This window comes from Gallus gallus, chromosome 14 (genome assembly GCF_016699485.2).
Source record: "Gallus gallus isolate bGalGal1 chromosome 14, bGalGal1.mat.broiler.GRCg7b, whole genome shotgun sequence".
In the NCBI taxonomy this organism is placed as follows: domain Eukaryota; kingdom Metazoa; phylum Chordata; class Aves; order Galliformes; family Phasianidae; genus Gallus; species Gallus gallus.
In genome coordinates, this window is record NC_052545.1 from 1,405,984 (window position 1) to 1,419,869 (window position 13,886).

The 13,886-nt window shown below is 44.9% G+C and overlaps 1 long non-coding RNA gene across 5 annotated transcripts in view; it reads left to right on the top strand.

Moving 5' to 3' along the window:
• Positions 1-2,812: 2,812 nt before the first annotated feature.
• The window catches only part of LOC121106796, a 195,014-nt gene continuing 183,940 nt past the window's right edge, over positions 2,813-13,886 (top strand). For all 5 annotated transcript variants that reach the window (XR_005839855.2, XR_006931503.1, XR_006931506.1 and 2 more), the window contains exons 1-2: positions 2,813-3,610; positions 3,767-3,876. This is a non-coding gene — a long non-coding RNA (uncharacterized LOC121106796). The remainder of the gene's footprint in view (positions 3,611-3,766; positions 3,877-13,886) is intronic.

Here is a 13,886-nt window from a genome sequence, read left to right on the forward strand (position 1 = left end):
ACATTTAGTTTATTCAGTGTAGGATTTCTACTAATTTAATTGTGGAAATTTTGGAAGTATTTGTTTCATTTGCTTAAACTGCAGCAATGTGCTGTGCATTGCTCTAAGACTGTTGCATTTAACGGATTTCCCATGCATGTTTCTTTTCAGTTTCTTCCCAGGTGAGATGCAGCAGGGCTCCTCCCAGCTGAACTGCTGCTGCCTTCAGGATGGCAGCCAACGTGCCGAGCTGGGCAGCAGGTAAGGCTGGTCAGGTTGTGTGCTCGAGCTGTGGGCGCTGAGATCAAATGGAGTGAGAGTTTTTGTGCACGCACAAATGGAAGGACTTAGTGTGACTCCAGCTGCGGGATTGGGCTGGACAAAGAGCTCATTACTTCTCACCAGATCTGTTTGCATTCTGGATTATGGTTCTGTTTGCTTGTGTGATGAATAAAGCTGCAGCCCCTTTATTCCCATCCGTGGTTTGTGCGCTCCTTACGTACGGAAGAGAGTGATAGGCTGAATCATGCAGTATGTCATTATTTACAGCTGAAGCTGAAATACACCAGTGATAAGGACTGTATAAGGATTTGGAAAACAAATGTATTCTTTTTGGCAAAGACTTGCTTCCTTATCAAAATCATGTTGGCAAGAATAAGCTGAACTTTCTTCTTATAAAACATAACACATCCTGCATGTGTCACAACATACTCTATATTCAGTCATTCACAACGAAGCTTAGTGCTTTTATGACTTGAAGGGAATCGTTGGCTTCCTTTTATTGAGGACTGTAATGTTTGTAGCTGTGAAATATGGCACTTGCTGCATCAGAGGAGTTGCAATATCTTTTTTTCCTTCATCATTTGCATGTCTCAGATATGTCCAACTGTGAGAAGAAACGTTCCCTGAAAGGAAACCATCCGAGAGCTCAGTGCGAATGCACGTTAAAGGGGGCAAACTTTGTACGTGTGTGTGTGGCATCTTTCTTGTTCATGGAAATACGCTCCTAGAAGAAAATGTGGGGCGTGATAAAATAGAGCAGATATGGAAAAGAGAATTGTTGTAATGAGGTCCCTGGTGGTGGTAATGTGCAAACAGTAATACTTGGCCCTTCTGTGTCATAAATATGTGCGATGGATTTACCTTACTTTGTGAGAGGGCTTACACAGCATTAACCCAGAGCTCCACCAGTGGCTCCAAGGGGGTAAAGCATGAAAGCTTTTTGGTGACACCTGAGCATTCCTTGGAGTCCAATGGAAATCTTCTGCTATACGTTGTATGATCAGGAACTGCCTGCCAGTGCATGAAGGTCTTCATGAACACCTGCCATTTCCGTTACCTCCGTTTATGATTTTTGCTAGGTCCCGTTCCTAAGCCTTCTACAACTGCTCTGTTAGTGAGATCCAGGTGTTGCTGGACGAACCCTTTGCACCTGTGCTCCCTCATCGGGCTGTTATGAGGCTCAGCTGGGAGCCGGCAGCAGCTGGGCGAGGAGGAGCCGCTCGTGGCTTTGAGTTGAGCTGTGCTCGTGGGCAGGGGCTGCTGTGTGGGCCTGGGCCGGTCCTGCCCTAACTGGAATGTTGCTAACTGAGAAGCAGCTCTGGCATGAAATACTGCAGGCAGAAACGTGACCTGGGGCTTTTAAACGGTGAGTAAATAGTTAATGGTTTTCTCAGATTTATACAGTGTGTTTTGGTCTCTGTAACTTTTGGCTCCTGTTCGGTGGTGTTTACACAACTTAACCATTTGTTATTATTGTCTGCTCTTGAAGAAGACTGTTAGAATTCATTTGCTTAAGTAGATTACGCTCTAAAGCAGAATCGTTTAACGTTAATTGAGTGTTTGAGTCCACCCTCTGCAAGTGGTGTGTCGCTGCCTCTCCTGCACTTGGGCTGTCCGTGAGCTGTCAGATGCACGCAGGGAGATCAGCGCCGGGGGAAGATGACTCAACGCGTTTCAGCAGCAAACAAAGAAAGCTGTGTTTCAGAATGGCAGTAGAATAAAGTTGCTTTTAAGGCTCCGATCTGATTCGGATAGGGTGGATGAAGCGTTCTGTTGTGGGGTAGAACCTATGCAGGGAGAATTCCCACCTGCGGTAGATTTAATCGGCTCCGTGTGGGTGCGCTTTGCAGGAGAGCGATGAACGAACGGCTGCGGCTCGCGGGCCGTTTCGCAGCACAGCTGTGCGGGGCTCTGCAGCCACGCGGCGGCATTTGGACAACGAAGTTCTGTTCTAAGGAGGTGGTGACATCCAGAAAAAACAGCCTGCGAAACGCTTGCCTCACCTCAGCGTTCTGTGTCTTGGCCGCGGCCTTTCCACGCGCTTTAAATTTGCATCGCTTTTCCTGTAAGAGAAGAGCAGGGGACGCCGCGCTGCGTGCACAATGCGCTGCGTGCACAATGCGCTGCGTGCACAATGCGCTGCGTGCACAATGCGCTGCGTGCACAATGCGCTGCGTGCACAATGCGCTGCGTGCACAATGCGCTGCGTGCACAATGCGCTGCGTGCACAATGCGCTGCGTGCACAATGCGCTGCGTGCACAATGCGCTGCGTGCACAATGCGCTGCGTGCACAATGCGCTGCGTGCACAATGCGCTGCGTGCACAATGCGCTGCGTGCACAATGCGCTGCGTGCACAATGCGCTGCGTGCACAATGCGCTGCGTGCACAATGCGCTGCGTGCACAATGCGCTGCCCACGTGCCGGGCCGACCCGCGCAGCCGGGGAGCGGCGCTGCGCCTCCGGGGGGGCGCGTGGAAGGGCGCGAGGCGGCCGCGGGGACACAACGGGCGCGTGCGGGGGGGCGGCCTGAGGGCTGTGGGGGTCGGAGGTGCGGAGGCGGGAAGGCGGGGACGGCTGTCTTTGTGGCTGCGGTTCCCGAGGAGCAGCCGGGGATGGTTCGTCCGCTTTCCGTGTTCTGGCAGCGCCGTCTCCTGGATTTATGAGTCCTTTGGGCTGAGGCTGTTTATTTTTTGTGGTGTTCAGCAATGTGAGCACCCTTAGCGCTGTGCAAAGCCCTCATGTGCTGTTTAGTTGGGTTTCTCAGGCTGTCCTGGCAGTTACCTGTCAGAACAAAGTGCCCCTAAAATCCTTTCCCAACCCACCCGGTCCTGTGCTTCTGCACGTGGAACAGACCCCGCTTATTTTCAGAAGCGGTTTTGCTGAGGCTTTGCAGCCCCGTGTGCCCCTGTGCTGACGGCCAGGCCTGCTTTCTCCTGCAGCCTCATTGAGTTTCGTAGGGCAGATCCGATCTATCAGAACTGGGCCTTAATCAGTCAGTGGTGCAGCTCCGTGAGCCGTCGCTGTGCCAGCTGTCCTGCAGAGTCTCCCTCAGTCGTTACCTGGGAAGGGGCAGAGACCCGTGCAGCCTCCTTGTCTCTCCTATCTCACACATTAATTGTTGTCTCTCTGCTCCGTGCTGCCGTTTGTAAGAACGTGCCACTAAAGAATCTGTTCTGCTTATTCAGCAAGAGTTCTCATCGGCAGCAATTCATGAGCTGCTTTAGAGCGGGTCAGTGCTGCTTTACCAGTGCCGGTGGTGCAGAACTTTGAGCCGAGGTCTGCTGGTGTCACTGCAGCTTTGTTTTGTGCTGCAATGCCCGTCTCCATTCCCTTCTGCAATAGGAGAGGTAACAATTACCATGTACAGATCCGTAGAGAAAGATACTGTAATTAAGCTTCCGTAAACTAAGTGCATGGGCTTTTTTAAACACTGTTTTTTCTTGTGCAATAAAGTAATATTATGTCCTCCACTCTTATTTATTTATTTGTTTTTCTCTTCAAAGCTTGAGTACCTGAGGGGACCGCTCTGCAGTGCCACGAGGTGCAGAGCTGCGGGTCAGACGTTGGGCCTCCTTGTCCCGCCCTGCCGGCGATGTGTGCTCTGCAGTGTGAAGTAAGTGGGGAAGGTGGGTCTGGTGCTTGGAGAGGTGGGTGTATAACAAGTTTGCTTTTTAGTCCATTGCTCTCAGTTAAAATATTCTGTACGTCTGTCTTGTTAAGGTACTGCAGTTTGGGCAGCCCAGCTGGAGTTCTATTGGAATTAAATGGGTTTTTAGACCTTGGTCTGCAAAACCCTGTGGTCTTCCATAGCCCCTTACTGCCTCCTTCCCCCTTCTGCTACATACTTGGCAGGAACTAGTAGGGGCTAAATGTATGGATAAGCACAGATACGTAGGGTATGGTGCTAGAGGGTGAGAAATGCATGACTGATTCCTTGGCGGAGGATTTACCTGTTCATGCAAATAGCATATCTTTAGTGTTCTTTTAACTTGAATTTGGGTATTGGCTATCTCCTCCAAGAAACCACATTTCCCTGTGGTGGAGGCACTTTCGGTTCAAGCTGGCTAGCTCCAGGATGTCAGTGGTGGAGTTTCAGTCACACGCAGACCTACTGCTGCACCTCAGAACAACCTGGCATTCCAATGAACTCGGTAAGTGTTACAGGAGTTGATCTGATAATAGGTAACCTGAATCAACCCTGCTGCAGAGATGTAGACTTAATTGCTGAATGTAGTTACTGATACAACCTTCAGCATTCTATGTACTGCTCGTGAGAAGTCCTTAATTGATTGCAGTGGGGCAGTAATTTGATCCTTAACCTGTGATTTAAAGACAGCACAGCACAAGAGCTACCGTGCAGGCTGGTGTAGGCTTCCACAGCTTTCACTTTCAGCTCTTTCAGCAGCAGATCAGAGTGATTTGGTCATAACATGAATTGTGATCGATTGTAGTTTGGAAATGGGCCTAAGATCATGAAATAGTGGGAACCCTTATTCTGACCATTGCTGTTTGCTTTTATTATGGTGATTCTGGATAAAAGCTCGGTCCTCCTGAACCTTTCACAGCTGTGCAAGAACACTGGTTTGGGGTGACATGATGACTTGTTTGGTTCCGCTTTGGCTCTTTCCTAACCCAGGAGAAGGTGAACAAGGTGACTGTTGAAAACTCCAAAGTCATAAGCTTCTTGAATTGTTCTTCTTGTGACAGCTGTGAGGCTGAAGGCAGATTTGGTGCAGAAACAGATTGCCGTACTTAGCTCACACGTAGGCTATTACTCACCCAGAGGAGGCTATCTAAGAGGTCCAGTTTAACTTTCATTCTGACCTATTTTGTAAAGGTGTGTACTATGTGATTCATCTCTTCTGTGACCTGAACAATGTCCTTAAAGTGGTGCTTTGCTGTGCTTTATCAGTGTTTGTGTACAGTGGCACTCAGCTCTGTGTGTTGCACGTTCTGCTCAGGAGATCCCAGCTGTGATAACTGTTCTTTCCACTGGAAGATCTGCCTTCTTTATGAAGACGCATTTGTAGATTGATACAGTGGTTGTACTTCAGTGGGGTTGATGGAACTCAAATTAATGGCTGAAAACCCAGTTTTCAATGGGAAGTTTTATTCTAGATATCTCTTTGTAAAGTTTTAGGCTGTTGCTGAATACTTGGTGAAGTGCTGTATGTGGAGCTCGTGGTGTTTATGGCACTGTGAGAAGCGGTGCCACAGAAGGTTTGCACCAATTTTCAGCCCTGTTCTCTTTGGAAATAAAGAGAAACAGACTTCAGTGTTTTTGTTGACAGCACCTTACATACAGCTTAATGGCATAACCCTTCATTCCAGATTCCAATTAGCTTAAACACTGATAGATTCCCTCTGCAATGAAGATTATTGCAGTCAACTTGGCGTTTAAAAGCGAGAGAAGCACTGCCTTGTAGTCAAAGAAGGTCATGAATTTGCTAAAGAAGGGAATAATTTTGTCAGATCTCAACCTTAAAATTCTCCCTTTTATTGATGCAGGATTAAGTGTAGATGAAATAAAGAATGGTAAAATTGAATGCAGGCCATTCTGAGTGTAATGCAGCCGAATGAGTTGTAACTGAGTTTAAAACGTCTATGTGTAAGAACCTGAGGAAGCCCTGGTTTTATACATGTACGCTGTAATATAGCGTGCATTTGGTTAACAGTTACCTTCCTGTTTTGACTGAATCCATGGTAGGAAGTCATGGTAGGAGTTCAGAGCGCTGTGGGTCACCTGTGTGCACGCTCCTTGTGTTGTTCACAGGTATTGGGGATAAATGCTGCCAGTGGAAGCTGTATTACAGCTGAATTACAGAATGTGAGTCAGTGGCAGAGATGCACAAACGGACCTGCCATCGGTGCTGTAGCTGAAATGTTATTTCATGATTGCTTTTAGGAATTACGGAATCTGTCCCCCCCGTCTTTAACAGGCAGCTGTTCGTGAATCAGATGTCATTTCAGTCAAGAAGCAGCGTGCCAGTGGGAGGATATGTACGATCAGAAAGAATATAATTATTACTGCACTTGCTTTTATGCATTTAATAACAGAAGAGTGGAAGTTTGAGATGCAATATAAACCTTAAAGGCATAATAATCCTAAACAACAACAGTAACGCACCAATGCATGCCCTGTAAAATGATTAATTAAAGAGCGATAGGGACAATTATTCATTTACTTCCTCATTCGTGACCGTTAGGCAGTAATAGTAAGTTAGCTTACCGTGTTTGCTAATATGAAGTCATTTCTTGGAGCAAAAGTTGTAGAGAGCTGGGAACTTTGTGGGAAAAGGAGAAATGCTTCCCTTGAAAGAAGAAGGGAAAGAAAGGGGATTTGTTTCTGTGTTTTCTTGGAGGACTGTCGCAGTGTGATGGATATAACCCAATGCTGTGATGTCTGCCTGCATTTGCAGAGTGCCTGAAACAATAGATTTGAGGTGAAAACTGCTTCATCTCCTGTAACTGGCCACTAAAATGAGGGTCAGTCATGGATTTGTATCTATTTGAGGTGTCAGCTCTGTGAACTGTGTGCCCCTGTTTGAGGAAGAATCTTCTTTAAGTGACCCATAACGCATATGTTCAATAGGAAGCCCTTCCTACTGGGCATCTTAAACATCTGGCTGAGGAATTGACCTCACTTGAGGAAAAAGATCTGGGGATCTCGTTTTTGTTACTTTAATTCTGTAAACATCAGAAACAAACAAACAAACCGTAATGGAAAAACGGCCTTATCAATACACCATGTCAGATTACACAGAATGCTAGCAGAAGCACAGGATGTTGGCCAAAGCATTCCTATACAGTGTAATCCTTTAATCCACGTGGTAAGTAAAACAAATGTTTTTGATGTGAAACGCAGTCACTTTGATTGTAGCAGCTGAGGGGAATGTTTTTCTTCTGCTGCTTTACGTGGGATAAATCTGTCAGCTGAATTTGACAAGGTAAGTCCTCTCCTCTCTTCCTGCCCTCTAGGCAGCCTTATTCTCGAACAGGGGCAGTGTTACTAGCACAGTGCACCGTGCCTCCATTCCTTATCACTGAACTCCTATGGTAAGTATCCTTCCAGAAGAGGTTGGTTATTGATGTACAGTAATACAGCATTTTTCTGAAGCTCTGCTCTTTGGAGTATGAACTTGGTAAGCTCAGAGTTGTGTTTCTGAGCATTTCAGTGCTGCCTGCAGTTGGACGTGGTGTGCTGTGGTACCACCAGTGTGTCCTGTAGGAAGTTAAGAGTTCACCCATTCCCTGCTACATGCTAAAGTATTTGAGGATCATCTTCTATTACACAAGATAAACATGGGTCAAAATGTCAGCAGGAACTGATGCAGAATAGTCACTGACATCAGTACTTTTAACTCGTTTAAGTTTTATGCAATGATTTTGCACTCAGAAGGCAGTATAATAAATGTACTTTTTAACCATTTTCAAGTAAAATGTATTTTGATTTGTTTTTATTCCAGAAGAATTCATTTTGAAATATTCTTTATTTAAGCTTTAGCAGTAGTAAAAATCCAAGTGGTTTTTTTTATAATTGAACCAGGAATGAAGTGAATGGCAGTTCTTGTGTGCAGTGCAGTGAGGTGTTCTCCATTTCACATGAGTCCAATTTCATATCAGCCTAATTCCAAATCATGTATTTTTATTTGTGAAAACTACAGACAGAGAAGTCATGTTTTTCCTCACTAAGCAACTGATGGCCTCTGCTGCTGATTTGCAGCTGATATTTGAAGGAAGCTCAGGTTGTTACTGCGTGTCTTTGAGCTGCGCTGTGCTTTGGGTCCACTGCCTTGAGGCTGCCCAATGAGACGTGTAATTGTACTGTGATCCTACTGCGACCATAAGAGAGGAGATCACTGCCAAGTTAAAATTAAGGATAGCAAATTTGCTGTAATCAAACAACGCTTTCCAACTTAGATTCATTTAGCAAAGGCGAATTGATAGAATTGGGAAGGATTCATCCAGAATAGAGTGAGTCCTTGCACACACCAATGGCATTGTTAAGTGGACAAAGTCGTGTCCAGGACATTGGTTGTGATCCAGCAGTGTATGGGTGTATTTGTGTGGCGCACACGTGCAAAATGAAAAGAGATGAGATGCATTGTGACGATCTACTCTAAGCTTCTTAACACTTGCTATCAATTATCAGTGGTAACGCCATCTGAATTTCCTCTGGCAGAATTGCCTACCACCAGTTGCTGTACGGAACTGGGCCTTTGAAAATGGTTGGGATAGCACTGGTAGTTTAAAAGTGGAGGAGAAGTTAAATTGCATGGATTATAATAATGTAATTAAATTAATTGAGATTAAATGGGGTAGGGCTTTGAACATCTCCTGAGTAAATATTAGCAGGATTTAGGGAGAGCTGAGTTGTGTTTATCCTCCAAAATTATCTTTTGACATCTGTGTTTTATGTTGGTGGTGTGACTCCGTGAGAACTTCTGCTTATTAATTACCCCTTATTAAACATAGTGGTGCAGTTCTGATGTCTTCTGCGTATTAATTAGTTTTAGTCCATCTTATTAGAAAGGCTGTTGGATCTCTTATAACGTGTTTTCTTGTCTGTTGGCTGTGCGTGATTTCTTACTTGCTTGGTTTTGCTCACAAACTTCTTGTCCTTTCCCAGCATTTAGAAGACATTTTCCCTGATCAAATGTGGGTCCAGCCCTGATGGTCACAGGAAGATTATTTGAGTTCCAAATTGTTGTCCCTTTTCTTGAAATGTGTTAAACTAGAGAATTTCCATTTATTTTTCTCTAAAGAAGATTAAAAGATTGTGGATCTAATTGTATTTTTGATACAATCATTAATTCTACTTTGTTGCGTTTTCAGTCCCTTGTGATATGTCAGATGGATCGTGTAGAACCTGAGCTATTTGTGAAAGAAAGGGCTTCCTTGTCTTTCCCTGTACTCATGTGGCGCCCACCACAGTGAGCTCTGCATGCGCTGCTGTTCTGCGCCATCCCAATATAAACAGCAAAGCGGTGATGGATTTCCCTCAGAAATCCCAAGTACAACATTTCACTTAAAACGTAATATTTTAAGTCAGATTTTTTTCATCCTACAAGCTATAAATCATACCTGTTTACAGATATGTATGGAATCCTGTGGACTAATGACCTGAAAGTGCTAGCACATGAGAACAACAGTGTCTCACAATAGCTGAGTCCCTTTGCAAATTGCACAGCTATCTCTTAGTACTTGGGGGGTTGAAACTGCCAGTGCTCGGTAAGGATGAGTAATAGCAATCCGAGGTGTTCTCAGCCTTGAGTTCTAAAATTGTTTTCAACCCTCAATGCAAATGTCCCTTTCAAGGTGAGAAATGTCACACCAGAAAGGCTGAAAAGTTTCCAGGCAATTACACTGGTGAATAAGTGTGTGTGGATTCTTGATAACTTCTAAATAAGCTCTTTTAAAATAAATGATAATAGTGGGGGAAAAAAAAAAACAACAAACCAAAACCAAAAAATCCAGATGAGCCTTTTGTAGTTTAAGTTTGGGTTGACCGTGCTGCAGAAAATGAAGTACTGAGTGAGACTGTAGGGCTATTTACTGATTGCTGGAATCTGGAAATGATTTGCTTTGCAGTGCTGAGCCAACCTTCAGCACACAGATCCTGTTCTGCAGAGGCCATCAGGCTTTATGTCATGATCTTAATCGTGCCATTGACACGTGAGGATCTGACGGTACGTTGGAAGCTGATGCCATGGGCAGTAGAACACCTACAGACTCTCTGGCTAATTTTAGGAAATACACAAGAAGCAAATGTAGGTTGACTTTTGTGTTCCCCCTATAACTCTCATTGCTATAAGAAACAAAGCCTGTTACAGTAAATATTTTCATGTTCAGCTCGCAGCAGGAATTTGGCTGTCTGTGCAGCTGATACCAAATTTATGTATTTCTGGCAGTTCTGGGGGTTGAACAGCAGAGAGACAGAAGGTTGTTAAACCGAACAAATGAGGATCAGGAGCTCAGAGGAGAGAGGACTTTGTTCCATGTGGATTTTATCCTTTTCTGTTGATGTGTGGTTGATGTTTGCTGGACCCCCAAATGGCAACATGTTCATATTCAACACAACTAAAGTTCTGTGCCCTTGTTTCTCTTGTACAGTGGTCCCTGTATAGCACTTGCAGTCAAGGAGCATTTGGGTGAGATGTTATGTGACAAGCTCTTTGATAAGGTGGGGTTAGACCTCTGTACAGTGTGTGGGGCACTGAATTGCCTTTGGTTGCAGATGGAAGAAGCGTTTAAATGCTGCCTCTGCTGTGGAATCACTCAGCTGTGTTGGACCCATCTTCACCTCCATTCCTCGTCTGTCGCTACAACACGTAGAAGGGCTCAGGGAAGGTTCCCTGCCCCACAGCTCCTCTGCAGTTATCACGTTTGATGCATGGAAAACGTGCATATTGCTGGGGCTGCGTCAGGGGAGCAGGAAATGAGGGCGGCTGAAGCCTCTGTATCCTCAACGGTATCTCTGTCCCCTTGGCCATGAGGGAGAGCAGTTATGCTGTGCTAACGTAGAATGAATAGGTATCAGCGTGGCTGCCTGAGGTGAGGCTTAGCCTTTTCCCATGGGGAGGGCTGAGCGCAGTGCCCGGGCTGCTTCCGCCCTGCAGGCCATCCCTGAGCCCCTTCTCTGGCTGCACGGCTTCCTTGGAGTCCCTGGGGGATCTTCAGGGTGGTTCTGCGCTAAGCTGCGGGCACACCTGGGGGGAAGAGGGCAGGGCTTGTGAGATGGAGGAAAGCCTTCCAAAAACGAGCTGTGAGATTTTGGTGTGAGAATAACACAAGAACGCAAGGCTCCCCGTATGTGAGAGAATAAACACGCTTCCTTGGAACTGCTGTTTGCAGCCACTTTGAAACATGACCCAGTAAATCCCTGCTTCCCCTATGCAAAAGAGAATTGTCATTATTCCAACAATTATTATATGACATGAATTTGAATTGTAAATAACCCATTTACAAAGAAATGTGTAAACTTCATTCCAGTTCTCTTGCTTCTCATTATCCAGTAGGGAAATGCTGCCTGGGGAAACCAGAAGGCCCTCCTTGCAAACTGCCAGTTATGCCATGGAAGGAAAGGGAGCGTACTTAGGTGCTACATAAATGGCAGAAGCAAACCTAGTGCTGTTTGGTGTCTGGCATAGGTTTGTACATTGAATGGAAGGACTAAATATTATTTTAACGTTGTAACTACGAGCACAGCAGGTAAAAGAACTGAAAATCAAATCTGAAGCAATTTAACTTCAGGCAAAGAAGGATTAAAGGAGGTGAAGGAAGTACATACATGGATAACTGAGTAAAGAGTTCTGTGATCCATCTAGTACAGTCAACTGTCAAAGATACGAGGCTCCACGACTATTTTTATCATGTGCTTTGTGTCTGTGATCTGGAGAAATGCTTATGCTCATGTATAACAAGGAAGCAGTTCCATTGCTTTCAGTGGGTAAGAAAGAAATGGGACAGCCATATGTGAATACGTTTTCAAGCTTGGAGCCATCAGGCTCTCATTCTTTGTGCTCATTCAAAGCATGCACTGAAGTCAGTGGGAGTTTGGGCCAGTCAGATATTTCATCTGGAGTTTGTTTAGAGCAGTTTTGTAGCAGAGCTTGTATTTCCTTCCAGGATGTAGATCACAAAAGAAAAAAAAAGTAGGCTGTTATTTCACCCCTCCACGTGGTTTATTCGTAACAAAGCATATTCTGATTACTACTCATGGAGGCTAACATCAAGCAGACCTTTGCTTGGCTTGCAGACATGGAGCCTTAAGTAGGACAGCAGATTGCAGGGCCTGCCGGGACAGAGATACAGCCAGCAGAGCCTTGTGCTAGTGAGAGCAATAGTGTCTGCTGGGGGCAGGCTGAGGCTCTTCTCCGAAAGGCTAACCTTGGGGTTCTTGGCCATGTGGTGAGTGCTTTGATGTCGTGCTAGCTTAGATGCTGGTGTCCTGTGTCTGCCCTGCTTGGGGTGAATGCACTGTCCCTTTTTGTAGTAACAGCTGATGACCATCCACTCTGCCCTGAGTGTGGGTTGGGATGCACGAGCCCTGGATAAGCTTGGTATGGCATCGTAGCTGGAAGCAATGGGCCAAGCAGGGCAACTTGCTAAAATAAATGCAGTAACTTTTCAAGGAATTAATACATTGATGTCTGAGTATCTCTGCTGTGGTCTTAAAAGGGGTGTTTATGGTTTTAGTTATGACTTGACTTCAAGGTTCCTGTATAAAGCTGCAGACATATTCCACTGTAATTTTTCAACACAGTATGATTTCTCTTGTTCTTGGAAATTTCTTCTTTTTGACTGTAAGAAACAAAACACTTTAAAAATGTTTTTCTTCCCAGAGGAGTAGTCATCCATTACATACTAATATACAGTTGAAAAACAGCACCTACTGTACCAACATCATTCCTTACCCAGCAATTACCTTCAGTCATCCAGGTGAAAGCCCATTATATGCTTCTACAATGAACGGATCAACACCATGCATCTATGAAACAGTCCGTTGATATGGACATAATTAGATTTTTATCAGTTTCGGCTTGGTGTAACCATTTCATTATAATTGACCCAGATTAGTTTCTACATGTCTCCCTCATTAAAACGTATAGCACCTGTGCTAATGGGTTTTGTTTCTATCAAGACATAATGAGGACTGGCATATCTGCATATTCTCTGAGCACACCAAGAACAGAGACAAATACTCCATTTTATTACCATCTGACAGAGACATAATGATTGCTGAGAAACTCATTACCATCATATTATACGATGATTTAACTTGTAATCCTCGCCATGCTGCAGCCTGGCAGTGGTGGAGCACTTGGAAATGCGTGAGTTTCTGTTGGAACTGTGAGAGCGGAGCCGATTCCCCTCTCCCTGTGTGCCATGCACGGTCTATTTGCCTTGCAGATTTCTGACTGGTTTTGAGTGTATTTCATTACTGTGCTGTGAAATTAAGGAGTATCACTGAGAGATGGTTAGAAAATCACATGTAGAGAGGCTACACGCAGAGCAGGAAGTTTGTGCAAAACAGAATATTTTTTCTTCTCTGTCAATACTCCATTTGCACATCCCATAACACCCTGCTTCATGGATGAGACGTCCTGGTGCCTCCTTATTTGTGGCAACCAGGGAAAGAGCTTTTGCTGCTCTTGGTCAACTTTTCCGCAGCTTTGCAGGCACAGACATGCACACAACAGTTTGTGTGGTTAATGCTGGCTGCAGTCCCTCTGCCATCGTGCTAGACTGGGAAGAAAGGTGTGTGATATTTATTTGTCTCTGTCACCTTACGTGGAAGCTCCTTAAATATACAGAAAGCTATGTAGTAATCAGGAGCAGCAGTTTTAATCCTTTTTAGCTTGACAAATTCACCCCAGTTTAAACATTTCACTACATGTGAAGGGATGAGTGCTTTGGAGAGAGATCCTGCTGCCCGTGCTCATGTCAAATAGTAATACTTATGGAAGTAGCCATAATTATTGTATTCTGACAAGTGCTCATTAGCTCAAATTCAGTGTTTTATTGTTTCCATGGAACTCTGGAAATAAACATCCTTACTGTAAATTATTTCCTCGTTAGCAGTCTCAGCCACACTATTAGCACAGAGATGAGGACAGAACT